Here is a 27,634-nt window from a genome sequence, read left to right as displayed (position 1 = left end):
GACACTTAACTTTTAACTTAACATTTCACTTTGTGCAACATTTCAAGTTTTACAATTACACTGTCTGATGGAATGGGGTCAAGGATAAAGGTACTGTCACTGTCACTGGGGTACTGGTCTACTTCCTGAAAAACAAGCATCAAAAAGTATTTTTTTCTAACAGTGACAGTATCTGAAGAGCACTCGAAATGAAAAACAATACAGATCTGCAAAGATTGGGATTGTGGAGTTGCATGCAACAGTATCACACTTGTTCCCTTGACTCTGTTGCCCCTCTGAAAAAGAGGGTCATAAATCAGAGGAAGCTCCAGTACTTCAACTGTTAATGTTCATTGCTGGTGTTCAAGTTAAACATCAGTGTGTGCATTCTTGCACATGCAGTCATTTTAAGCACTTTTACCTGTGAAATAGAATTTTGTGGAAGTTTGAAATGGCACTTCACAAGAGGCACTGGGTTTTTATTTCTTTTTTCCTTAAATTTCCAAATGAAGCTCATTTTGAACACTGAGTAATTCACAGAGGGACTTTGTGTGTCCTCTTTGCTTCTTAAAGGCAGAAAGATATCTGGCATCATCAGTATCTAATTAAGAAGCAGCTTTGGATTTTAATTTGACTTAATATTGTGAAGTGGTTGAGGCCGTGAAGGATTTAACACTATTTGGTCATAACTGTCAGGAAGCTTTGTTCCAGTCAACAATATTTTAATGTGAGAACACACATCTGCTCAGTTAATGTGGTACTTTAGGCAACACTTCAGTGTCTACTTTACCAGTTAACCCTTGTGTTCACAGCCATGTTAACAATAAATATGCTGCTAACTTTAAACATATTTATTGGTCACTCTTTAAATAGTTTGACAGCAACATGAGTTTGCCTGTTTTATAAAAGCAAATTCTTTTCTCACTGAAGCAATAATTGTGTGTTTATTCATTAATTATGTGTTTGTTGAAGGTAGAAATACATGGCACTGAAGGAAGAATTTCATTGTTGGCCTCATATGAATATCACAATTAGATGAAGAAGAAGATCCAAATTGGCAGAACTCTTGTCTAAACTTGTAAAGTCAACAACAGTAGTTTCAAGTTGAGAAAATTCAAACATCTCTTCCATTATGTTGCCTTGATAATTTGAGTTTTCTCAACATTTTAGTTTTTACAGTGTACCAAATCCCCTGCCTTGTCCTGCTCAGCTTCCCTACTCTCACCCCTGAACTCAAGACTCAGATTCTGGTTCCTCCTCACCCTACCTCTGCTTCACAAAGACTCTGCATCTCATGTCCCTTGAGTGACTCTTTGTTTGGATTCTTTGTTCCATGGTTTGTTTGGATTCATCATTTACTGTTTTACTTTAAAATTACTTACCACGTGTGTTGGTGTTTTACTTTCTGCCCTTATGTCTTTTTCCTGCTTCTGTGATTGTCTGCCCAGCCTGATATGCTTTACTTGTTACACAGTTCCCTTGTGTATTTAAGTCTCTCTCTTTCCTTCATTCCTCTGAGTTTCCTCATGCTTCTACTTAGTTCCTGTTCATGTTTTACTGGCAACAGGAATTGTCATGTTTTATACTTTGATGTACTCGTCCTAGCAGGTCAACCAGATCCATTTAAACACTAGGACAGGAAAGCACCTTGATTATGCTACATTGCGAAGCTTGTCTGAAGTCAAAAGCACAGGGGGCCTCAGTCTATCTGGTCTATCTGCACACATATCTGCCTTCATTCATGCCTGGACTACTACAATTCTATTATTATCCAAAGACTCTTCAGCTGATTCTAAATGTTACAGTGTGAGCACTGACAGGAACAAGGAAAAGAGGTGTGGTGTGCTCAGAGTTGTAGTTACTGACAGTAACCACAGGAGGGCAGTGATCATGGTAGTTTCTCTGTGAACAGTCCAGTTCCATCCACATTAATGTGAAGCCTGAATGTTTGTGTTGAAGACATCACTGTTGAAATGGAGAATTTAGTTCCACTGGAGCTCAGCTGATTCACCTGATCAATAATCATTAAATCAATAATAATGAACACATCAAACAGCAGTAGAGTGTGTGTGTGTGTTCACACTGGGAGTCATAACACTTCAGCATGTGAACTTCAGTCTGACTGAGACTCAGTCCAACCAGTCACACTGCATATTTGGATAATAAAGAGACCACACACACACACACACACACACACACACACACACACACACACACACACACACACACACACACACACACACACACACACACACACAGACACCTCTCTGGGTAAAGCCTTGGAGTTTACTTTCACTTTGACCAAACTTTGTGGTGCAGATGATTTTCTCCATCTGAAGGTAAATGTCAGCAGTTTTAATGTTTTACTTGCCAACACTTTCTGTTGTTACCTGGGATTTCTGATGTTTGACTTATTGTGGGTTTTTTCAGGGATTTTTTGTGTTTGTCAGTTAAAGTGCGCGCGCACACACACACACAAGAAGCTGAGGAAAAGGAAGCTTGAACTGAAGAACTAAGAGCCTTTCCTACACTGACAGGAGAGAGCTGCAGAGGGATGAAGTTCATGGGAAAAACTGAGTAAGTGGAGCTTTTGATTGGTTTGATTTGTCTTAATTAAAGGGACATGGTATAATATTGACAGTGACATCACTAGTTCTGGGTATTTTAGCTGGAGAAACTGGTTTATTACCAGTGTTTTACAGTTGGATGGAATTTGTTTAAATCGGGAGGAGGTTTGAAACAGTCATCGTCTCAAACTTAAATATCAGCTTGGAAACTTTAGATGAGTAAAGATGGTGTGTGTGTGTGTGTGTGAGAGAGAGAGAGAGAGAGTGTGTGAGCAGGAACAGAAACTGTGACGAGTCAAAAAGGCAGATCAGTGAAAATGTTAAAGTCCTGATGAACTTTACAGACAATATTGAACCATGGTGAAATTACAGGATATGGTCTGTATGGACTCGTGGGCCTCCTTCTCAGAGCAGGAGGAGTAGCTGAGATTTCTACAGAACAAATGTTGGAGATGATGATTTATCTAAAACATTTTAAGTTAAGGTTTTAGTCTGTTGGAGATATAGAATGTTCACTGAATAAAAGCTTTGTTACACTTTTTCATCCAAGAAGATAAAAACATTTTATAAGTTGACCTACTAAATCACCGCAGTAACTGCAACTGTAGCTACATTTTCTCTGTCTGAAGGTAAATGTCAGCAGTTTTAATGTTTTATACGTCAGCACGACCTGTTGTTACCTGAGTTTTCTGACTTTCATGTTTTTGTGGGATTTTCGTGGAGTTGTTGTTAAACCTGAAGTTACTATGCCAAACCCAAATCCTGCTTTGTAGTACAGGCCTCAGGCCTCTGGTCCTCCTCCAACAGGAACTAGGTTCTTTATGTAAAATTGTACTTAAACGTGATCAATGATTAAATGAAAGAGATTTCCTTTAACAAAAAAGTTTTAATATTATTGTTAAGGCTTTATTGAAATTGTCTGTCTTGTATTTTGAAAAGCATGTACAAGTTGTTTAGAATCTAATACTTTTATAGTGAAAGTAACTCAGTCCTTTTATTGCAGTGCTGCACTGAAACTCCAGTGTTTCCATTTTCTGCTTCTTTATACTTTTACTTCACAACTTTTTATATTCACAATATTTCCCAACAGAGGGGAAATATTTCACTGTTTTACCACATTTATTTCACAGCCACAGTTACTTTCAGGTTAAGATTTGAAATAAAAACCAAATCAGTCTATTCTGCATGATCAGCACTTTGACTTTTGACAGTTGAAGTATATTTTACTGATTACACTCGTGTACTTTTACTGAAGTGAAATTAAAAAGCAGGATTTTTAGACTGTGTCAGATAAAACCAGTGGATCTCAGTCTGTCTGTCAGTGAAAGGAAATGCTCGTCCCTGGATCCTGTGTGTGCTGCTCTGCACTTCACTACAGCTTCATGACCCCATCTAGTGGACTGACAGTGGAAGTACAGCAGCTGATGGCAGCTTCCTCTGCCTCACACTTCTGTCTGACTGCATTCAACTGACACTGATATGAAAGAGGAAAGAAGAGCCAATCAGTGGAGGAGCAGCTGATATTTCTACAGGACAAATGATGGAGAGGAGGATTTCAGTTGATGTGCAGATGAATGATTTGTGTTTTCTCTCCAGATGAAGGTAGAAAGTGTGTGTCAGCTGATGTGGATGTGAATTCAGCATCATGAATCAGTGTGAGTACAGAGAGGAGGAAGCCCCTCCCCCTAAAAGCAGTCTGTGTGGGGACCATGAGATCCAGACCAAAGCTCAGAGGTGAGATGAGGATCTCTAACTGTCCATGACTCTTCTCCATGTCAGAGCTCAGCACTCACATCACTGCACCATCATTATTCTCACTCAAAGCTCTGTGTGTGTTGTGTTGAAGGCCAGAGCAGCAGCACACACCAGACTGTGCTGGACCTGGACCTGAACATGGACCTGAGCTCAGCTGTGTGTCCATGAAGAGTGACATGTTAAAGGATGTCCCCATTAATTTCAAAGGACAGCCTCCCTCTGCTGCAAAGAAGTGAGCTGCAGCTGACTACATGTTTTCTTCTTTACTATGAGAACACTGTATGAATAATAGAAATGTTGTCCCTGTCCCCATGTCCCTGATGGTCCTAATCTCTGTATCCACCAGTTTCCATCAGAGACCAGACTTCCCTGTACCTGAGCCCAGCTGTGTGTCCATGAAGAGTGACAAGTCAAAGCGTCAGTCCATTGAGTTCAAAGGACAGCCTCCCTCTGCTGCAAAGAAGTGAGCTGCAGCTGAGTTTAAAATGTATCAGACAGCTGTCCTGTATAACTGGTCTTCTATGAAAGATGAAGTGATTGTGTTTTGTCTCCAGGCTTCATGAATGACACAGTATATGAACATGATCAGGCTGAAACACAGGCTTTAGTGGCAAAGTTGATGTTTCACTTCTTATGTTCTTATATGTGTCATTCAGATCAGAACTAAAACTCCCTGTAACTCAGCACCTGTCCAGTTCCAGTGTTTGTGTTAGTGTCCTGTAGCAGAGGTGACTTCTGTCAAATCCAGTGTGAGTCCTTAAAACTTATCATTTAAAAGGTGGACTTGTTGGGATGACTCTAGGTCATGAGGTACAGAAATGATTGCTTGTTTCCTCTAATTGAGAATGTCACAGCACAGTAGTGTTTGCTTTAATCAGGACAGTCACCACAGAACATAAAAGCAGTTGTTGTTTGTGTACAAAGCATAAAACGCTCACAGATGCTGCAAACATAATGTGAGCTAATTCTTCATGATTCCTCCACAGAGTAGACCAGGAGAGCTCAGAGGTTCCCAGTGCTCAGTCTGCCCAGCAGCATCAAACACACCTGGACTCCATATTTGTGGTCTGTACAGGGACAACAGCTACTTTGACATCTGTTGTGTTGACAATAATCTCCATGCTGCACGTTTTAGAGCAGTGGATTGTCACTGTGTCCAACATGGATCTGATGTTTGGCTCCATGGTTTTACTTTGATTGTGTCATTCATATAGTTTTCTGTTCCAGCTGCTGGAGCAGAACATTGTCACTTTTGTGAAGAAGGAGCTGAAGAAGATCCAGAAGGTTATGAGTCTAGATTACCCAGAATGCTCAGAGAGTCAGAGGGAGGATGACGAGGTGTTGGGCAGTGAAGAGCAGAGGAGAAGCAGCAGAGAGGCTTTTGTGAAGATCACAGTGAACTTCCTGAGGAGAATGAAGCAGGAGGAGCTGGCTGACTGCCTGCACAGTCGTAAGAGGATTTCTCTAAAGATTCAACATGATGGACAAATGGGACATTTACTAACATCTCAAGCAGTGGGGGTAGTTGCCAATTCCCCATACAGTAATATAATAGATAATAGAAAACTGCTTAGAGGCGCAGATGATTTTTTTTTTTTTTTCACACGTGATGTGATGCCCATGTGATGCCGCCTCGGGCAGCTGTCCGGTTTGCCTGTGCCAAAAACCGCCACTGGTCTCAAGAGGGAAATATGTTCATGTGTTCTTTAGGGGGATGGAAATGTCATGTTTTCTTTATGAATCAGTCATGGATATTGTTTCTTGTTTGTTCATTCAGGACTTGTTGCTGCAGTTTGTCAACATAAACTTAAATCTACTCTGAAGAAGAAGTTCCAGTGTGTGTTTGAGGGGATCTCTAAAGCAGGAAACCCAACCCTTCTGAATCAGATCTACACAGAGCTCTACATCACAGAGGGAGGGACTGGAGAGGTCAATGATGAACATGAGGTCAGACAGATTGAAACAGCATCCAGGAAACCAGCCAGACCAGAAACAAGCATCAGACAAGAATACATCTTTAAAGCCTCACCTGGAAGAGATGGACCAATCAGAACAGTGATGACAAAGGGAGTGGCTGGCATTGGGAAAACAGTCTTAACACAGAAGTTGACTCTGGACTGGGCTGAAGACAAAGCCAACCAGGACATACACTTCACATTTCCATTCACGTTCAGAGAGCTGAATGTGCTGAAAGAGAAAAAGTTCAGCTTGGTGGAACTTGTTCATCACTTCTTTCCTGAAACCAAAGAAGCAGGACTCTGCAGATTTGAAGAGGTCCAGGTTCTGTTCATCTTTGACGGTCTGGATGAGTGTCGACTTCCTCTGGACTTCCACAACACTGAGATCCTGACTGATGTTACAGAGTCCACCTCAGTGGATGTGCTGCTGACAAACCTCATCAGGGAGAAACTGCTTCCCTCTGCTCGCCTCTGGATAACCACACGACCTGCAGCAGCCAATCAAATTCCTCCGGTGTATGTTGACATGGTGACAGAGGTCAGAGGGTTCACTGACCCACAGAAGGAGGACTACTTCAGGAAGAGGTTCAGAGAGGAGGAGCAGGTCAGAAGGATCACCTCCCACATCAAGACGTCACGAAGCCTCCACATCATGTGCCACATCCCAGTCTTCTGCTGGATCACTGCTACAGTTCTGGAGGATGTGTTGAAAACCAGAGAGGGAGGAGGGCTGCCAAAGACCCTGACTGAGATGTACATCCACTTCCTGGTGGTTCAGTCCAAACTGAAGAATGTTAAGTATGATGGAGGAGCTGAGACAGATCCACACTGGAGTAAAAAGAACAGGAAGATGATTGAGTCTCTGGGAAAACTGGCTTTTGAGCAGCTGCAGAAAGGAAACCTGATCTTCTATGAATCAGACCTGACAGAGTGTGGCATCGATATCAGAGCAGCCTCAGTGTACTCAGGAGTGTTCACACAGGTCTTTAAAGAGGAGAGAGGACTGTACCAGGACAAGGTGTTCTGCTTCGTCCATCTGAGTCTTCAGGAGTTTCTGGCTGCTCTTCATGTCCATCTGACCTTCATCAACTCTGGAGTCAATCTGCTGTCAGAAGAACAGTCAACCTCCAACTGGTCTAAACTGTTCAGAGACAAACCTGATCCAATGCAGCTCTACCAGAGGGCTGTGGACAAGGCCTTACAGAGTCCAAATGGACACCTGGACTTGTTCCTCCGCTTCCTCCTGGGTCTTTCACTGCAGACCAATCAGATTCTCCTACGAGGTCTGCTGAAACAGACAGGAAGTGGCTCACAGACCAATCAGCAAACAGTCCAGTACATCAAGAAGAAGATTGAAGAGATTCCCTCTGCAGAGCAAAGCATCAACCTGTTCCACTGTCTGAATGAACTGAATGATCGTTCTCTAGTGGAGCAGATCCAACAGTCCCTGAGTTCAGGACGTCTCTCCACAGGTGAATTGTCTCCTGCTCAATGGTCAGCTCTGGTCTTCATCTTTCTGTCATCAGAAAAAGACCTGGACGTGTTTGACCTGAAGAAATACTCTGCTTCAGAGGAGGCTCTTCTGAAGCTGCTGCCAGTTGTCAAAGCCTCTAACAAAGCTCTGTAAGTGTATAGATAGTTGGATTTATTCATCATTATATAAAGACCCTGCTATTTTATTCAGCAGGAGGGAAAATAAATTCCTCTCTTCTTTAATTCCTTATCATCATCTGAGCTGAGCTCTGAGCTTCATCATATTGAATCTGAATTAAAATAATGGATCCTACATTAAAGAGCCAAGTCTCAGCTTTAATTTGAGCAGGGTGACCTCAGTATAGAAAGAATTGTGTGGGAGATTCAGCCCTTTTAGTGGTTCAAAAGTAACTGGACAAATACACATGAAGTGAAACAAACTCATCACATTTAATATTTAGTGTAAAATCCTTTGCAGTCATTGACTGTAGTATCCATTATTATATTTTAAAGTCAGTGTGCTGAGAGCCCGAAGAACAAAACATGTCTAATTGTGCAAATATTTATGGCTTTGACTGTACATGTCTGTTTACTACTGATTGTGCCATATTTAACTGTCATGTCTCTAACTTGTTGAGAATAAAACAGGATTTGAATCAGAGCCAATGAAAGATGATCATCAATGTAGAAACTCCTCTTTGGTTAGCAGGTGGATAAAGAGCTGATATTTCTGCTTCACTGAACAAATCTGTGTTTGATGTTTGGCCCAGTTTTCAAATGCAGGTCTGTTAGTTTGCTGTGAGCTGCAGAGCAAACTGAGAGTTTTGTTCCTTTGGTTGTCCTTTCAACACAAATGTTATTTGACTTTTTCTTCATTGTTTCCTCTTCAGACTGAGCAGCTGTAACCTCTCAGAGAGAAGCTGTGAAGCTCTGTCCTCAGTTCTTAGCTCCCAGTCCTCTAATCTGAGACACCTGGACCTGAGTAACAACAAGTTACAGGATTCAGGAGTGAAGCTGCTGTATGGTTCTCTGGAGAGTCCACACTGTAGACTGGACACTCTGAGGTCAGTTCACTGTCTGTTACTGTGGTAGATCTTATATCTTTAATCCACAACTGAACCTGGTTCATCTTCATCCAGAACTTGCATCCATTCATCTTGAATGAATGAATGAATGAATGAATGAGATTTGAAATAGTTGTTGTTCCATATTGTGACTTTTTCTTCTCTCAGACTAAGAATTATTCCTTCAGTTTCACTTCATTTCAGTTGACTTCAATGAAACCTTCAGAACTCACACACTCGTTTTTGTCACTGTCAGCAGACTGTTTTCTAAATGAAGTGTAGAAAATGTCCAGTGTGAGTTGTTCAAAGTCCATTTTATCACAACAATATACAGAAGATCCTCAGAACTATTTGTACAAATCAATTGAAAAACACTTGCTGAAGAAAAACCTCTTCTTTGCTTTGAATTTTCATTTTAGTGTCAGAACTAATGTCAGTTCTTCAGTGTGTGTGTGTGTGTGTGTGTGTGTGTGTGTGTGTGTGTGTTTTGATCTTTAACACAAGTGTGTAAATTGTGGTCTTTTCTCATTGAGTTGAATTGACTTAAAGGACCACACTGTTGGTTTGACATGTTTCAGTCCATTAACTGCAAATCTTGTTGTATTGTAAAGTGTCACTGGCTGTTTGGAAAGACACCAACAAATCAAATGTATTATTATTTTTATTATTATTATTGTTATTATCAGTAGTAGTATTAAATTGTTTGTATGTGACTTTACGTCTGATCATTTTCCAGTTTTCCATTAAATCCATCTGTAATTCAATTTTCAATTCAATTCAATTTTATTTATATAGCGCCTTCCACAATCAAAATTGTCTCAAAGCTCTTTACAGAGACCCAGAGCAAGAACTTAAGGCGACATTGGCAAGGAAAAACTCCCTTTTAACAGGAAGAAACCTTGAGCAGAACCTGGCTCAGATGGGGGACCCTCCTGCTGATGGCCGGGCTGAGTGAAAGGAGGAAAAGGAGGGAGATAGGACAGCTAGGAATGGAGGAGAGGAGTAGAAGGACATGCAGCATAATACAAACAGGGTTGGCAATGGACAATGTTAGAGGTTCAGCATTTAGATTACAGTTAGTGAACAGTTAGTTGATACTGTGTGCTCAGCAGATTACAGTTATGATAGGAAACAGAGCACAGAGGCATAAAGCTGTAATGATTGGTAATTATTTACATTACAGTCTGCAAAGAATATTAATCCAATATTTATCTGTTGCAGTATGGAACATTAAACGCGTTAGAAATGGATCACTGTAAACAATAAACAGCAGCAGGTGGGTGGAGCCAGGACCATAGAACATGCAGCTCCGGAGCCAGAGATACCTGCAGAAAGGTACAGAGACAGAGAGACCAGAGAGAAACAAACACAGGACTATGGGACAGAGAGGACACAGAGTTAATTTGGGATCAAATAGTTGTTGTTCAGCTGAATATGTGTTTAGTTGTTTCCTGAGTTGATCTGCAGGATAGAGTCCAGGACCAAGCAAGACATTTTTCCTGGATCAGGACTGAACATTTGAGGTTTGATCCATTTCAGTGGAGAATCAAAGTCAGTTTTTAGTCCAACATGACTTATTTGATCTTTATCTTCTAATTCCAGACTTGACTGAGGTCCGCAGCATATTAGAATAGAATAGAATAGAATAGAATAGAATAGAATAGAATAGAATAGAATAGAATAGAAAAGAGTTTTATTTGGCATTTGCACAGATACACTGCATTACATATGCATTGGAATTCTTGTGCATCCCTCCCCTGAGTCAAGCTTACTAAAAGGTTTAAATAATACAATAAAATAAGAAATAAAATAACCAAGAAATAAATAATACAAAAGAAGAGCAAGATAGTAGACTTACAATACTGATTCTTAATAAAGTTAAGAAAATTAGGTTACACTGTCACTTCCAGTATGTGATGTTTCACATGGTGATTGTAACAAGCATATTGCACATGGTGATATTGCAAATATTTTTGAAATATTTCACATGGTGCATGTAAGGACATATTGCACATAGTGATAACAGATTATTTTTGACAGGGTTTTTTGCACATTGACAGGGTTATGATATGTAGTAGCTTCTTCCCTCCTTAATGTCCTGTGCCACTGTTCTGACAGTGGCTGGGAAGAAGCTGTTGTGGAGGCGGGCTCTGTGGGCACTGATGCTCACCGGCCTGCGATGCCTCAGGTTGTAGCCTGAGTCCACCCACTGAAACAGAGCACGAGCCATGTGTGTACAGTGTGAAGAGTTTAGGACTGAGGCAGCAGCCCTGCGGGGTTCCTGTGCTCACTGTAAGGTCAGCAGAGACCTTCTTCCCCATCCTCACAACCTGTGGTCTATCTGTGAGAAAGTCCAGAATCCAGTTGCGGGTGGGTGTTGGTATTCCGAGGTCAGCCAGCTTTTCAGTGAGCTTCATCGGCCTGATGGTATTGAAGGCTGAGCTGTAGTCCAGGAACAGGAGCCGGGCGTAGGTGTTGGGACCGTCCAGGTGTTGAAGGATGTAGTGCAGCGTGAGGGCCACTGCATCGTCTGCTGATCTGTTCGGGCAGTAGGCAAACTGGAAGGGGTCTACAGATACTCGAACGGCAGAGTTGATGTGCTTCAGGACCAGCTTCTCTAAACACTTCATGGCAACAGAAGTGAGAGCCATAGGTCTGAAGTCATTCATTGTAGTTGTGTGTGCTTTTTTGGGGACTGGGACTATGATGGAGGATTTGAATATGTGGGGGACTGTTTGCTGTGAGAGAGAGGTGTTGAAGATGTCCGCTGGTGATTGCCTTTATCCCCTGCCACATGCTCCTGGTGTTGTGTTCTCTGTAGCAGCTCTCCAGTCTCTGGGTGTACGACCTCTTTGCTGTTTTGATGGCTTCTTGGAGCTCATATCGGGCGACCTTGTAGCCCTCTAGGTATCCTGACTGGAAGGCTGCACACCGGTCTCTGATCTTGTTTTGTATATCCGCATTAAACCAGGGCTTATGGTTGGGATATGTACGAATAGTCCAAACAGGGATGCATATGGAGGTGCACCAGTCAATGTAGCTGCTCACAGTGTCTGCATACTCATGAATATTGTCCGTGGTTTCTTTAAAAATGCTCATGTCTGTGGCCTCCAGACAGCCCTGCAGTTCTGCCACTGCATCACTGGTCCACATCTTTACAGTTCTAACAGTGACCGGGTGTGCTTTGAGCCGCGTGGTGTAGCTGGGCTGTAGCAGGATGGCAGTGTGGTCACTTTTCCCAAAGTGTGGCCTGGGGACAGCAGAATAAGCATTTCATTTACTTCCCCTGGTGGGAAAGTTGATAAACTGATGGAACTTTGGGATATTTTTCCGGAGATCACAGTGATTAAAGTCTCCGAGCACAACAATAGCAGCATGGATGTGTGTTTTCATGTTTGCTGATTATGTCCTGTAGTTCCCTCAGTGCGTTGTCCTTGTTGGCCGAGGGGGGTATATACACCACGCTCAGTATGATACACTGCAGTTCTCTGGGCAAATAAAATGGCCTGCACTTCGCGGTGATATATTCCACATCTTCGGAACATGACTGTGATATTACCGTGTTGTCGGTGCTCCAGGAGTGTTTGACGAGGATTGCAGTGCCTCCTCCACGAGTTTTACCGCTATCCGTCGCTCTGCGGTCGGCTCGGTAAACAGCGTAGCTTGCCGGTGTTATGGCCTTGTCTGGGGTCTGTGGTCTGAACCATGTTTCACAGAAACACAGCATAGAGCAGTCCTGGATGTACCTTTGTGCAGCCATCCGACCGTGAAGATCGTCCATCGTGTTTGCCAGAGACTGAACGTTGGCGAGAAGTATGACCGGGAGGATTACCCGTCCTTTGCTAACCAGACGACGGAGCCTTCGTGCTGCTCCTCCCCGCTGGCCGCGCTTCCTGATCGGTCTCTGGGGGCTAGAAGATCCCCTTGCTGCGGCCTGGCCCGGTGTTTCTTTGGGGTGAAGAAGTAGCTCTGGGAAGGAGCAGAGGATGTCAATGTTAAAATGTCCTCTGTGACTCATCTCAGTTGTATCAGGGTATCTCGGTCATACTTCACATGAGCCTTGGTGTATCTCACATAAAACATCAATAAGAACACTATAAATAATACTATCAATAACAAAACACCCGGAGAGCAACGCCGCGTTGCACCATGCGGAGCGCCACCTTGGAAAGTTTCAGCAAAATGAATCTGTGTTGACATGAATGTTGTGGTGACATTTGGATGATGTGTGTAGAAGGCTGACATTATGATGATCCACAATAAGAGAAGGACAAAGTCCCTCTACTCATGTTAGTGAAAGCTCATTGATTCGGACATATCTGATTGGATTAGAAATTATTTTTATCCACATGATTTATTCTTTATTCAGATTGAGGTCCTGCAGTTTGTCAGAGATCAGCTGTGCTTCTCTGGCCTCAGCTCTAAAGTCCAACCCCTCCCATCTGAGACACCTGGACCTGAGGAACAACGGGCTGCAGGATTCAGGAGTGAAGCTGCTGTGTGGTTCTCTGGAGAGTCCACACTGTAGACTGGAGACTCTGAGGTCAGTTCACTGTCTGTTACTGTTGTAGATCTCATATCTTTAATCCACAACTGAACCTGGTTTATCTCCATCCAGTACTTGAATCTATTCATCTTGAATGAATGAATGAATGATATTTGAAATAGACACAGAAGTGATCAGATAAGCCTGCATCCACAACTGAAGAAATATTAGCAGACAGGCCGTGGGTAATACATAGATCTAAAATGTGGCCTTTGTTACGGGCAGGCTGTGTAACATGTTGAATAAAATTCATACAGTAAAGCAAGCACTAAAAGACCGCTTCGACACAACAGACCGGGATATTTTCAAACAGGCTGCTACAAACAATAACCACACAGACATTGAAGAATAAACCGAGGCTGTCACTGCATACATCACAAAGTGCATTGACGATGTCACCCACAGCAAAACCATTACCATCCATGCTAACCAGAAACCATGGTTGACAGGTGAGGTCCACAGGCTCCTGAGGGCTTGGGACACAGCCTTTAGGGCTGGGGACGCTGCAGAACTAGCAACAGCATCCGAACCCTCACTGACTACCCCCCACAAACCAGTGAAAGTGACATCTCACTGCTGAACAGCCTAAATGATTTCTTTGGCTGCTTTGAGACACAGAACACCACACCAGCACAGAAATCATCACCTCCTCTGGACGAGCAGGCTGTGTTCTTCAGCCAGTGTGAGGAAGGTCCTCTCCAGGATCAACCCACGCAAGGCAGCTGGACCGGACAACATACCTGGTCAGGTCCTAAAGGACTGTGCTGAGGAGCTCAAGGATGTCCTAACTGACATTTTCAACATCTCCTTGAGCCAAGCGGTTGTCCCCAAGTGCTTCAAGGCCACCACAATAATACTGGTACCAAAGAAAGCACACCCATCCGGCCACAATGACTACTGGCCCGTAGCACTGACACCTATCATAATGAAGTGCTTCGAGCGGCTAGTGATGTGGAACATCATACCCCCCCCCCCCCCCACCCATGACCCGTTTCAATTTGCATATAGGACCAACAGGTCTACCGAGCGTGCCATCGCAGTCGCACTCCACCCAGCCCTCACCCACCTTGACTCCAAAGACTCTTATGTGCGAATGTTGTTTCTAGATTTTAGCTCAGCATTTAACACAATCATCCCCCGGCAGCTAACACACAAATTGGGATGCCTGGGAGTCAAGACCTCTTTGTGTAACTGGGTGCTGGACTTCTTATCAGAGAGACCACAAAGTGTAAGGGCAGGCAGCAAAACCAGGACCATCATGGTGAGCACAGGGGCTCCACAAGGGTGTGTACTCAGCCCGCTACTCTTCACCCTGCTGATCCACGACTGCGTATCCAGCCACAACACCAACCACATCATCAAGTTTGCGGACGACACGACCGTGGTGGGCCTCATCACCAACCAGGATGAGGCAAACTACAGGAGTGAAGTGAGCCAACTGGTCCAGTGGTGTAAGGATAATAACCTCTTCCTCAACGTGGGGAAGACCGAAGAGATGGTTATTGATTTCAGGAGAAGGCCTTCACAGCATCCCCCACTGACCATCAACGGCGCTGCAGTGGAGAGGGTGAGCTGCACCAAGTTCCTGGGGGTGCACATCTCTGAGGACTTCTCCCTCACAACAAACACAAAACAGCTGGCCAAGAAAGCTCAAAAATGCCTCTACCTTCTCTGCAAACTGAGAAGAGCTCATGTCCCACCTCCCATCATGTGCTCTTTCTATCGGGGCACCATTGAGAGCATCATGGTGCATCACAGTGTGGTACAGAGGCTGCACTGCCTCCTGCCGAAAGACACTGCAATGCATAGTGAATGCAGCCAGCAAGATCATCAGTGTCCCTCTGTTGTCCCTCACAGACATTTATAATACACGCCTCACCCGCAGAGCCATCAGCATTGGAGAGGACACACCCTCACACCCCTCACACCCCAACTTCAGCCTCCTGCCTTCAGGGAGACGGTTCCGTTGCCTCCGGGCCCGCTCCACAAGACTGGCCAACAGCTTCATCCACCAGGCTGTCAGGATGCTGAACTCTGTACACTATCTCCCCCCCTGCCCCCCGCCCCTGGACCCCAACTCTGCTGACCCCCCACCCGGACTCTGTAACTTCAGACAATCTTTTGACTTGCACAACATAACCATTTGCACTATTCTTGCTAACCTATTGCACAAAAACAACTAATGTTTACAACAGTTCACACTGTACTGCTGTTATTGTCACTCTGTAAACATATTTTTTTCCAGGTCAAGCAATTTGCAATTTTCATATATATATATATATATATATATATATATATATATATATATATATATATATATATATTCATATATTTCTTACTATATATACACATATATTTGAATTACTTTATTGATCCCTCCTGGGGAAATTACTCTCTGCATTTTACCCACACCAAGTGAACAAAACACATACACAAGCATGCACATGCACTAGAGACGCTGGGGCAGAGAGCTGCCAAGTGAGAAGCTGTGGCTCAGGGGCACCACAGCCATGGTCGCAGAGGCAGGGGAGGTGTCTCCACAGTTGTCCCCAAACAGTGGTTTAAAACTGGATAAAAATATTGATTAGTCGCAGAACTCCAAAGACTCCAAAGACTCAAAACCACCAGATCCAGTTGTCATGAATAATGTCTGTTGACTTCAGTGAAACATTCAGAACTCACACACTCGTGTTTGTCACAATCAGCAGACTGTTTTCTAAATGAAGTGTAGAAAATGTCCAGTGTGAGTTGTCCATTTTTATCACAACAATATACAGAAGATACTCAGAACTAATATTTGTACAAATCAATTGAAAAACAAGTATTATTATCATTATTATTATAATGTTCTTGTTCTTGTTATTATTATTATTATTATTATTATTATTATTATCAGTAGTAGTAGTACTACATTGGGCGTATGTGACTTTGCTGTGGAGCATTTTCCAAAGTTTCCATTAAATCCATCTGTAATTTAGGATCAAATAGTTGTTGTTCATCTGAATATGCGTTTAGTTGTTTCCTGAGCTGATCTGCAGGATAGAGACCAGGACCAAGCAAGACATTTTTCCTGGATCAGGACTGAACATTTGAAGTTACATCCATTTCAGTGGTGAATCAAAGTCAGTTTTTAGTCCAACATGTCTGATTTGATCTGATTGTCTGATTTGATCTTTATCTTCTAATTACAGACATTATGATGATCCACAATAAGAGAAGGACAAAGTCCCTCTACTCATGTTAGTGAAAGCTCATTGATTCGGACATATCTGATTGGATTAGAAATGATTTTTATTCACATGATTTATTCTTTATTCAGATTGAGTTACTGCAGTTTGTCAGAGATCAGCTGTGCTTCTCTGGCCTCAGCTCTGTCCAACCCCTCCCATCTGAGACACCTGGACCTGAGCTACAACAAGCTGCAGGATCCAGGAGTGAAGCTGCTGTGTGGTTTTCTGGAGAGTCCACACTGTAGACTGGAGACTCTGAGGTCAGTTCACTGTCTGTTACTGTTGTAGATCTTATATCTTTAATCCACAACTGAACCTGGTTTATCTTCATACAGAACTTGAACTTGAATCCATTCATCTTGATGAAATGATCCATTTCTAACACGTTTAATGTTCCATTCTGCTACAGATAAATATTGGATTAATATTCTCTGCAGACTGTAATGTCAATAATTACCAATCATTACAGCTTTTTGCCTCTGTGCTCTGTTTCCTATCATAACTGTAATCTGCTGAGCACACATTATCAACTAACTGTTCACTAACTGTAATCTAAATGTTGACCCTCTAACATTGTCCATTGCCAACCCTGTTTGTATTATGCTGCATGTCCTTCTCCTCCTCTCCTCCATTCCCAGCTGTCCTATCTTCCTTTCCTTTCCTTTACCTCCTTTCACCCAGCCCGGTCATTGGCAGGAGGGTCCCCCATCTGAGCCAGGTTCTGCTCAAGGTTTCTTCCTGTTAAAAGGGAGTTTTTTCTTGCCACTGTCACCTTAAGTGCTTGCTCTGGGGTCAGGCTCTAGGTCTCTGTAAAGCGCTTTGAGACAATTTTGATTGTGGAAGGCGTTATATAAATAAAATTGAATTTAATTGAATGAATGAATGAATGAATGAGAGAGATTTGAAATAGTTGTTCCATATTGTGAGTTTTTCTTATCTCAGACTAAGAATTATTCCTTCAGTTTCACTTCATTTCAGTAAGTTCAATCAATCAGATGTTATTTTATAGCACTTTTCATACAAATACTTTGTAGCACAAAGTGTTGTACACGGTGTTAGTCCCTCCACACCACGCAGGCACACACCCAAAATCCATCAATAACCATAGTGTAAATGATAAGTAAAGGTTTCAATAAAAACAGGAACTGAGGAAACACTATCATAAATCTCAAGGGTTTGCAAAAGTAATCAAAATAGCAAAAAATATTAAATACATAACAGGAACAATCAAAATGATTATAGAATAAAGTGAATAACTTAAAAGAAATCAATGTGAAGTTTGAATGAGTTTCTGAATGATCAGAAAAATGTTTGAAGAGAAGATTTGACAGAATAAATACAGAAATCCTGGAAAACAAACAATAAACAACAAGAGTAATAAAACGGACTAAAATATGTGGATAAACAGACAAATAAACAAATAAACTTCAATTAAAAGCTAGATTAAAGAGGTAGATCTTGAGTTTGCTTCTAAAAGTGTCAGAGTTCTCTGCTGCCCTCAGGTCTTCAGGGAGGCTGTTCCAGAGACGTGGACCATAGTAATAAAAGGAAGGTTCTCCATAGGTTTTTGTTCTGACTTTAGGTTTAATTAAAAGGCCACTACCAGAAGACCAGAGGGTTCTAGAGGGCTCATTGGTTAAAAGCAAATCTGATAAATAGTTTGGACCAAGACCATTAAGAGCTTTATAAACCAATAAAGGAATCTTAAAATCAGCTCTGAAGCAGACAGTGATGTGGATAAATCAGGCCAGGCGATAGACCCAGTCAAGGGCCAGTTGAAGCTGAGTCCCCACACCTTAATCTTATCTCTCTTAAGTTTTTGTCTTCTCGAAAAATTCTAAGTGTTCAAATCTTCTTCAGAGAAAAATGCACAGAGTCAATCAGGTGCAGGAGATCAGAGAGGTTGAATCCAGAAAGCTTTATTCTACAAACACAGAGTCTACAAGCATGAGAAGTCCTGCAGGAGCATCTGAAAATCTCAAAAGATACATCATATTATATACCTGGGGTTGTACCTCATTTTCCCTTTGTCTGGTTGGTGCATTTTTGCCAGTGTCAACTTCTACGTCAAATTTGTCTTTTTTCCTAGAATTTGGCTGGCTTCGTCTCTCTTGGGGTCATTGCTTATCTCGTGTATCATTGCTTGTCCATTTTTAACACGTTTCACACGCATTTTATTTTCAATGGGACCTGAATTTCTGTCATTTGCTTTTTTAAAAACTTTTGAGACTACCTCAAAATTAGCAACAGGTATTCAATTCAATTCAATTCAATTTTATTTATATAGCGCCTTCCACAATCAAAATTGTCTCAAAGAGCTTTACAGAGACCCAGAGCCTGACCCCAGAGCAAGCACTTAAGCCGACAGTGGCAAGGAAAATCTCCCTTTTAACAGGAAGAAACCTTGAGCAGAACCTGGCTCAGATGGGGGACCTTCCTGCCGATGGCCGGGCTGGGTGAAAGGAGGAAAAGGAGAAAGATATGACATGGAGGAGAGGGGGAAAAGGACATGCAGCATAATACAGACAATGGACAATGTTAGCTGGTCAGCATTTACATTACAGTTAGTGAACAGTTATTGGATAATGTGTGCTCAGCAGATTACAGTTATGATAGGAAACAGAGCACAGAGGCAAAAAGCTGTCATGATAGGTAATTATTGACATTACAGTCTGCAAAGAATATTAATCCAATATTTATCTGTAGCAGAATGGAACATTAAACGTGTTAGAAATGGATCATTGTAAACAATAAACAGCAGCAGGTGGGTGGAGCCAGGACCATAGGACATGCAGCTCCGGAGCCAGAGATACCTGCAGAAAGGTACAGAGAAAGAGAGACCAGAGAGAAACAAACACAGGACAACGGGACAGAGAGGACACAGAGCTAATGACATGTAATAAAGGCTAATAAATTTGAGAGTGGGTCTGAGGAGAGAAAGAGAGAGAAGAAGAAGTGCGCAGTAGATCATGGGATGTCCCCCAGCACCCTAGGCCTATAGCAGCATAACTAGGGGATGATTCAGTTGCCTGAGCCAGCCCTACTAAGGGCTATATCCTTAACTGTAACAGTGTCTATAGAGATAATTGTGACTAACTGTAAGTTTAATAAATAACTAGGACTGTAACTACAACTAATTATAAGCTTTATCAAACAAGAAGGTTTTAAGCTTCATTTTAAAATTAGAGAGGGTGTCTGCTTCCCAAACCCAAACTGGCACTTGGTTCCACAGGAGAGGGGCCTGATAGCTAAAGGCTCTGCCTCCCATTCTACTTTTAGAGATTTTGGGAACCATAAGCAAACCTGCATTCTGGGAACGATCTGTATGGGATGATATGGTACTATCAGCTCTTTGAGATATGAAGGAGCATGGCCATTGAGGGCCTTATATTTAAGGAGAAGGATTTTAAAATCAATTCTGGATTTTACAGGAAGCCAATGAAGAGAAGTTAGTACAGGAGTAATATGATCTCTCTTGCTAATTCCAGTCAGTACTCTCGCTGCAGCATTTTGGATCAGCTGGAGGCTTTTTAGAGAGTTAACTGGACATCCTGATAATAGGGAATTACAGTAGTCCAGTCTAGAAGTAACAAAAGCATGGACTAATTTTTCAGCATCACTCTGCAACAGAATGTTCCTAATCTTATTGATATTGCGCAGGTGAAAGAAGGCGGTCCTAGAGACTTGTTTTATGTGTGAGTTAAAGGACAAATCCTGATCAAAAATAACTCCAAGGTTCCTCACAGTCGTACTGGAGGCTAAATTAATGCCATCCAGAGTAAGTATAAACCAGCCTAGTGCTGTTCCTTTAATCCCAATAACATGTTCCAATCTTTCCAATAGGATACTATGATCAATAGTGTCAAATGCAGCACTAAGATCTAGCAGGACAAGTATAGAGACGAGTCCATTATCTGATGCTATGAGAAGGTCGTTGGTAACTTTCACCAGTGCTGTTTCTGTGCTATGATGAACTCTAAATCCTGACTGAAAAACTTCATACAAACCGTTCCTATGTAGATGGTCAGGTCACACAACTGAGTTGCAACAGCCTTTTCAAGAATTTTAGAATCAGAGGGGAGATTGCATATAGGTCTATAGTTTGCCAAAATGTCAGAGTCCAGAGAAGGCTTTTTAAGTAAAGGTTTGATAACTGCAACCTTAAAAGCCTGTGGAAAATATCCTGTTACCAAAGAGAGATTTATCTGATCTAATATGTTAGTGCCAATCAAAGGCAAAACATCTTTAAGAAGTCTGGTCGGGATAGGATCCAAAAGACATGTTGATGATTCAGATTTAGAAACTATTGAAGTCAATTCAGCGAGATCTATGGGAGAGAAACAGTCTAATGACAAATCAGGACTGGCAGACATTTCTAAAGATGCTGTTCTAGACATACCTACATCATTAACAGTTGTAGGCAGGATAAGATGGATTCTGTCTCTAATGTCTACTATTTTGTTGCTAAAGAAGCTCATAAAGTCATCACTAGTGAGAGCTAGGGGGATGCATGGTTCAACAGAGCTATGGCTCTTTGTCAGCCTGGCTTCAGTGCTGAAAAGAAACCTAGGGTTGTTCTTGTTTTCCTCTATTAATGATAAGTAATAGGCAGTTCTTGCCTTACAAAGGGCTTTTTTATACGTTATAAAGCTGTCTTTCCAGGCTAGGCGGAATCCCTCTAAATTAGTGGATAACCATTTCCTTTCCAGCTTTCATGATATCCGCTTTAAAGTACGTATTTCAAGATTCAAGATTCAAGAGTCTTTATTGTCATTATGCAAGCATAACGAAATTTTTCAGAGAATCTCGGCTTAAAGGCACGTGAATAATAACATAAATACTTAAAAAAGAACACTTGTGAAAATATAAACACAAAGTAAGTAAAGTAAAGTAATAAAGTGCAGCTTAGTGCGGTCCAGTGTATGGAGTGCTGTCAGTGTTGATTGTCTTCTGTGTGGTTGTCACCAGGGATGTGTGTGTGTGTGTGTGTGTGTGTGTGTCTGTCTGTCTGGGTGTGAGTGTGTGTGTGAGAAGGTGGGTGTATTGGCTGGAGGGGGGAGGGTGCCTGTGTGAGGGTTCTGTAGGGGGGTTGAGTGTTTCACTGCGGGGGGGCTATTGCTTTTACAGCTCTGGGGAAGAAGCTGTCTCTGAGTCTGTTTGTGCTTGTTTTAATGTTTCTGTACCGCTTTCCTGATGGAAGCGGTACAAACAGTGAATTGCCTGGGTGGGTGGGATCGGTCGCAATGCGTCTGGCCCTTTTCTGGACTCGGGCAGTGTACACTGAGTCCAGATCTGGTAGACGACAGCCTACAATCCCCTGTGCTGTCCTCACCACCCGGGCTAAGTCTTTCCTGTCCTGTGCTGTGCAGCTGCCATACCACACTGTCACACTGAATCACAGGATGCTTTCGATCGTGGCCCTGTAAAAGTTTGTGAGCAGCTGAGAAGACAGTCCAGTCCGCTTCAACTTCCTGAGAAAGAAGAGCCGTTGTTGGGCCTTTTTCACCAGGTGTGAAGTGTTCACAGACCAGGAGAGGTCAGAGGAAATGTGGATGCCCAGCATGTCCGGGGGAACAGTGTTAAAGGCTGAGCTGAAGTCCACAAATAGCATCCTAACATAGGTGTTAGGATGCTGCAGGTGAGTCAGGGCCGTGTGAAGTGCTAACGAGACAGCATCCTCCGTAGAACGGTTCTCCCTGTAGGCAAACTGGAGGCTGTCCAGGCCAGCGGGGATGGTGTCCTTGATGTACTTTAGGAGGATCCTCTCGAAGCACTTCATGATGACTGGAGTCAGAGCGACAGGCCGGTAATCGTTGAGGCAGGTGATGGTCGGTTTCTTGGGCACAGGCACAATGATGGAGGACTTCAGGCATACAGGGACCATGGAAAGCTGCATGGACAGGTTAAAAATGTCCAGAAAAACTCCTGCCAGTTGGTCAGCGCATGACTTCAGGGTACGACCTGACACCTTGTCTGGACCTGCAGCCTTGTTGATGTTTATCCTCCTCATGGCGGAGGTCACTTGGTGCAGCTGCAGGACGAGAGGCTGATGCTGCACCTCTGGCTGAGGTAGATGTACAGTCCTTCTGCAGCCTGGAGAGTCGAAGCGTGCGAAGAAACTGTTTAAGGTGTCAGGCAGAGTGGGGTCATGGCCGACCTGTTGGTCGCTGCGCTTGTAGTCCGTGATGGCCCTTATACCTTTCCACATGTTGTGTGGGTTGTTGTCATTGAAGTGCTCCTCAATGCGCTGCTTGTACCTGTGTTTTGCCACCTGGATGCCCTTTTTCAGATCTTTCCGGGCCCTGCTGTAAGCCAGCCTATCTCCTGATCTATAGGCTGCATCCCGGGCTTTTAGCAGGGTCCGCACTGTGCTGTCCACCCATGGCTTCTGATTGGGAAAAACCGTGATTGTCTTTGTGGGTAGGACAGCATCAGTGCAAAAGTGAACATAGGACAGCACAGATGTGTATTCCTCAAGATCAGCGCCTGCTTTGAACACACCCCAGTCTGTTTGCTCAAAACAGTCCTGTAAGGCTGAAGAAGCCTCCTCAGTCCAAACCTGGATGGTTCTGGTCGTGGGTTTGGTCCTGCAGATCAGAGGTTTGTAGGCAGGGATCAGCTCCACAGAGATGTGGTCTGACATGCCAAAATGAGGAGCTGCTGCTGCCTTGTATGCTCCTGGGATATTGCAGTAAACCTGGTCCAGTATATTGTAGTCTCTGGTCGGAAAGTGAATGAATTTGTGGAATTTGGGGAGAACAGCTTTTAATTCCACATGGTTAAAGTCTCCACGATCACAGCCGCCTCTGGATTAGTGTTCATTTGGCTGCTAATCAGGCAGTACAGCTCCTTCAGCGCTAACTTAGCATTAGCTCGCGGTGGTATGTAGGCCGCTACGATCATGACGGAGGTGAGTTCTCTAACCAGTTTAAACGGTCTGCACTTCACTGCCAGATATTCCAAATCGGGGGAGCAGAAAGTTCCAATTATGTTCGTTGCTGTACACCACGAGTTGTGAATGTACAGTGCCAAACCTCCGCCTTTGGTCTTGCCTGAAGCTGCAGTCCTGTCGGCCCGGAACAGAGAGCGCCCCGCTAGCTCCACCGCTGCATCGGGGATGTTGTTATCCAGCCAGGTCTCGGTGAAGATCGCTACACAGCTGTCAATCTTACATGAGACGATCCTCAGTCGAATCTCGTCCAGTTTGTTGACGAGTGACCTGGCGTTGGCGAGGAGGAGACTGGGCAGAGCCGGTCTGTGTGGTTTAGCATGTAGCCTAGCACGCAGCCCGCTCCGCTTGCCCCGCTTTTGTTTACGTTGTCTCCTCCGTCTTCTAGGCCACAGAGGGGGGATGGCAAGAGCCTCTGTGGTCCGCTGCAGCTCGGGTGGAATAAAATCCAGCTTTGGGGGTGCACAAAGTGCGGAGTTTTTCCCCAATTCCCACAATTCAGCCCTTCCGTACTGGATTAAGGCTTCAAGTCTTTGAAATATGAGTGAAAACACGAACAAAAACACTAATACAAACATAGAAAGCCTCGAGCCTCGAGCCGCTGCGTGCATCCGCGCCGCCATCTTGGAAACAGAGCGTATTTGTGAATCGTGCCATGGAGCTAGCTTCCTCTGATTACTGACCTTCTTTTTCAAAGGGGCAACAGAGTCAAGGGTTGAATGCAATGAAGCAGCAGTACTATCAACTAGATAGTCTATATCTGCTGGAGTAAAGTTTTGGCCATTGCCCTCTGTAAAACTAGCACATGGCAGCGGAGATAATAAAGATGGAATAGCTGTGCTAGATGCTGTGCAGTTCATTATTGTAAATTCAAATGTTACTAAAGAATGATCAGATAAAACAGGGTTCTGAGGGAATACTGTCAAATATTCAGCTTCTATGCCATAGGTCAGTACAAGATCAAGGCAAATAGTACTGGTTTTTCTGTCTTCCAATTTTGGTAGGAGTGAGTATGACATGAGTACAGCACATTCACAGGAGCATACACAGATGAGTAAAATATTGGGGAGTCACAAGGGGAGCAAGGGGAGCAAGGGGAGCAACAGGAGCATGGTCATCTGTATATGGGGAACAATGGGGAATAATGTACGGGACTGAGGGACTTATACCTTTGACGTTTAGTGTGGTGTCAAGGACAACCACAGTTGCAAATGGGCTGTGTTCTGATGGAGAGCTTCATGAGAGACAGAGTAAGGGAGCGTGCGTGTGTGAGTGTGTGTATGTGGGAGAGCAGCATGGGGAACGATGCAGGAGTGTGCATCTGGCAGAGTAGAGGTGTGTGTGTGTGTGTGTGTGTGTGTGTGTAGGAGATAGTGGAGCTGTGTCTGTGTGTGAGGGAGTTGGGAGGGGGTGAGTGAGATGCAGAAGCAAACAGAGAATCAGGTCTAGGATAAGCAGAACATAAAACAGAACACAATAGGATTTGCACACTTAGGAAAAATATACAAACATGTTGCACAAAATCTGACACTACAACAGGAAGCCAGTGCAGAGACTTTAAAATCAGTGTAATGTGTGCTCTCTGTCTGGTCTTTGTCAGTACACATGCTGCTGAATTTTGAAGCAGCTGTAGCTGAGATATGTTCTGCTTAGGCAGACCAGAAAGCAGGGCGTTGCAGTTATCAATTCTGCAGGTGATAAGAGCCTGCAGCAATGTCTCTGCATTGGCTTGAGAGAGAAATGGTTGCACTCTGGCAATGTTCTTGAGATGATAAAAAGCAGTTTTAGTTACATTTTTAATGTTAGGCTCAAAACTAAGATCTGAGTCGAAGATGACTCCTTGGTTTTTCACTTGCTTACAGGCGTTTAGTGCCAGTTTGTTTGTCCTGATTGAGTTGTAGAAAATTTTCTGCCATCCATAACTTGATATCTAAAATACATTTAAAAAGAGCCTGGATTGGCCCTGGGTCATCAGGAGACACAGCAATGTAAAGCTGTGTATCATCAGCATAGCTATGGAAGCTGATGCAGTGCCTCCTGATGACATTTCTAAGTGGCAGCATGTAAAGGTTAAAAAGTGTAGGATCTAAAATTTAACTTGGGTAACACCACAATTTAATTTATAGCTTTTAGAAGAAGATTCACCCATGCTAACATAAAATTCACTGTCAGTAAGATAAGACTTGAACCAAATAAAGACAGTACCAGAGAGGCCAGTCAGGATGTGAAGTCTGTCTGAAAGAATGGTGTGGCCTTAAGTCAAAAGCTGCACTTAAATCAAGCGGTACTAATACAGATGGTGTTTTTTTGTTTGTTTTTATTTTTTGTTTTGTTTTGTTTGTTTCATATCCATATATCATCTGAGGTCATTTACAATCTTGAGTAGTGCAGTCTCAGTACTATGATTGGTCCGAACAACAAATTGGCATAAAAATACTGAGTTTAAAAAAAAAAAACATTCAACTGATTAAAAACAAGCTTTTCTAAAATGTTACTTTAAAATGGTAGATTGGATTCTGATCTGTGGTTTTTAAGTATGGAGGGATGTAAATTGTTTCTCTTCAGAAGGGATTTGACTCTGGCCGTCTAAGAGCAGCAGGGAAGACACCCATCTGAAGAGAATCATTTGCACTGTTAAGTTTTCATTAAAAAAGCTATAAAAGGTTTTAAAAAGGGATGTAGGTGGGATTTAAGGGGCAGGTTGACCGAATCTCAAATTTCTCCAGTGTTTCCTCAAACAAAGGTTCTGTGGTGATTGAATTTGTATGTGTCACCGAGTAGAGGGACTGTGATATTATAACACTTTTCCGTCTCTGTGGGGAGCAGGCACATCAAAACAACAACACTCAGAGGAAGGTTCAGTTAAAAAAATATATAAATACCTTTATTACAAATGTAAGTTAAAATACAATGGGTAAAATCAGAGTACTCCGGATACTTAAATAAAAAAACTCCTGCAGGTTGTCCACCTGACCAGATGGGGGTGTAGAGAGTCCCCGGGCCAACAGGTCCCTGCGTGGCCATTGGGTGGTAGCTTGGGGGGAAGGAGAAACAAACAGAAAACAGGGCAACTATCAGGGTGGTCAGCGGCCCATCAATCTTTATATGCGGTATCTTAGTCCCAGAAACAAAATTAAGAAATCTTCTGTGGGGTGAGGGCGAATACTAATAAAAATAAAATATAAAGAATAGGGATAACAACCAAACCCAAGGAAAAACCAACACAAAACAACTCAAGCCTTTAAAGTACTATTACACTGCAAATAAACCCACTCCAACTCAATAAGGCCCGATCCACAAGATTTCTAAATTAGTTCAGGGAGAAAGGCCTTAACCCTGACACGTCGAAGCTGTCTCAGAATGTCCAAAGTTAACCCCCCCCCGCAAGAACAAAAGAAAGAAATTATTGTCGGCAACACGGCGTCCCACACTACTACTTCAGTCAGTGTATAATAAGAATGAAGAGGTACTTAACCGCAGGAGGGGTGGAACGCGTCCCCACCCCTCCACTTTCACACGAGGCTTCCCCCTCTCGCAACGTGCGTCTGTGGCGTGATGGCGGCCTGGATCCCCACTCGGCGGCGGCGCACACGACTCGACCGGGACGCTCCTCTCGCGCTGTTCACCGGACTCTTAGGCCAAGATGGCGTGGCGACAAGCTGCCCAGCACTCGTGCGCAGTATCCTCAGCCGCTTCTCCTCCCGATCAGCTCAGCTGCTTCCTCCGCCTGCTGCCCGCGTTCCCCACTGTCCGCGTCTCTGTAGCAAGAGAACAAACTCTCCTCGCGCCACACACACACCTGTCTCTTATCCCGTTCCCAATTACTTCCGGTGGCTGCGCACGCACCCTCTCATACACACATAGACACACTTAGAGACACACACACACGCTCACACTTAGTCACCCTGTGACATCTGCTTACACTGAAATCATTTTCATCTGATAGAGTCTATTTTATTTTTGAAGTGGACTCTAAAGTCTTCATATTTGAAGCTGTTAGACAGACTGCCAGCCTTCATAAAGGCAGGATTAATTAGATGATCCATGGTTGAGAAGAGGATTTTGGGGTTGTTCCCGTTTTCAGTTATCCAACATGTCTGATTTGATCTGATT

This window comes from Toxotes jaculatrix, chromosome 2, assembly GCF_017976425.1.
Source record: "Toxotes jaculatrix isolate fToxJac2 chromosome 2, fToxJac2.pri, whole genome shotgun sequence".
Lineage (NCBI taxonomy): Eukaryota > Metazoa > Chordata > Actinopteri > Toxotidae > Toxotes > Toxotes jaculatrix.
Note: the sequence above shows the minus strand (reverse complement) of the source record.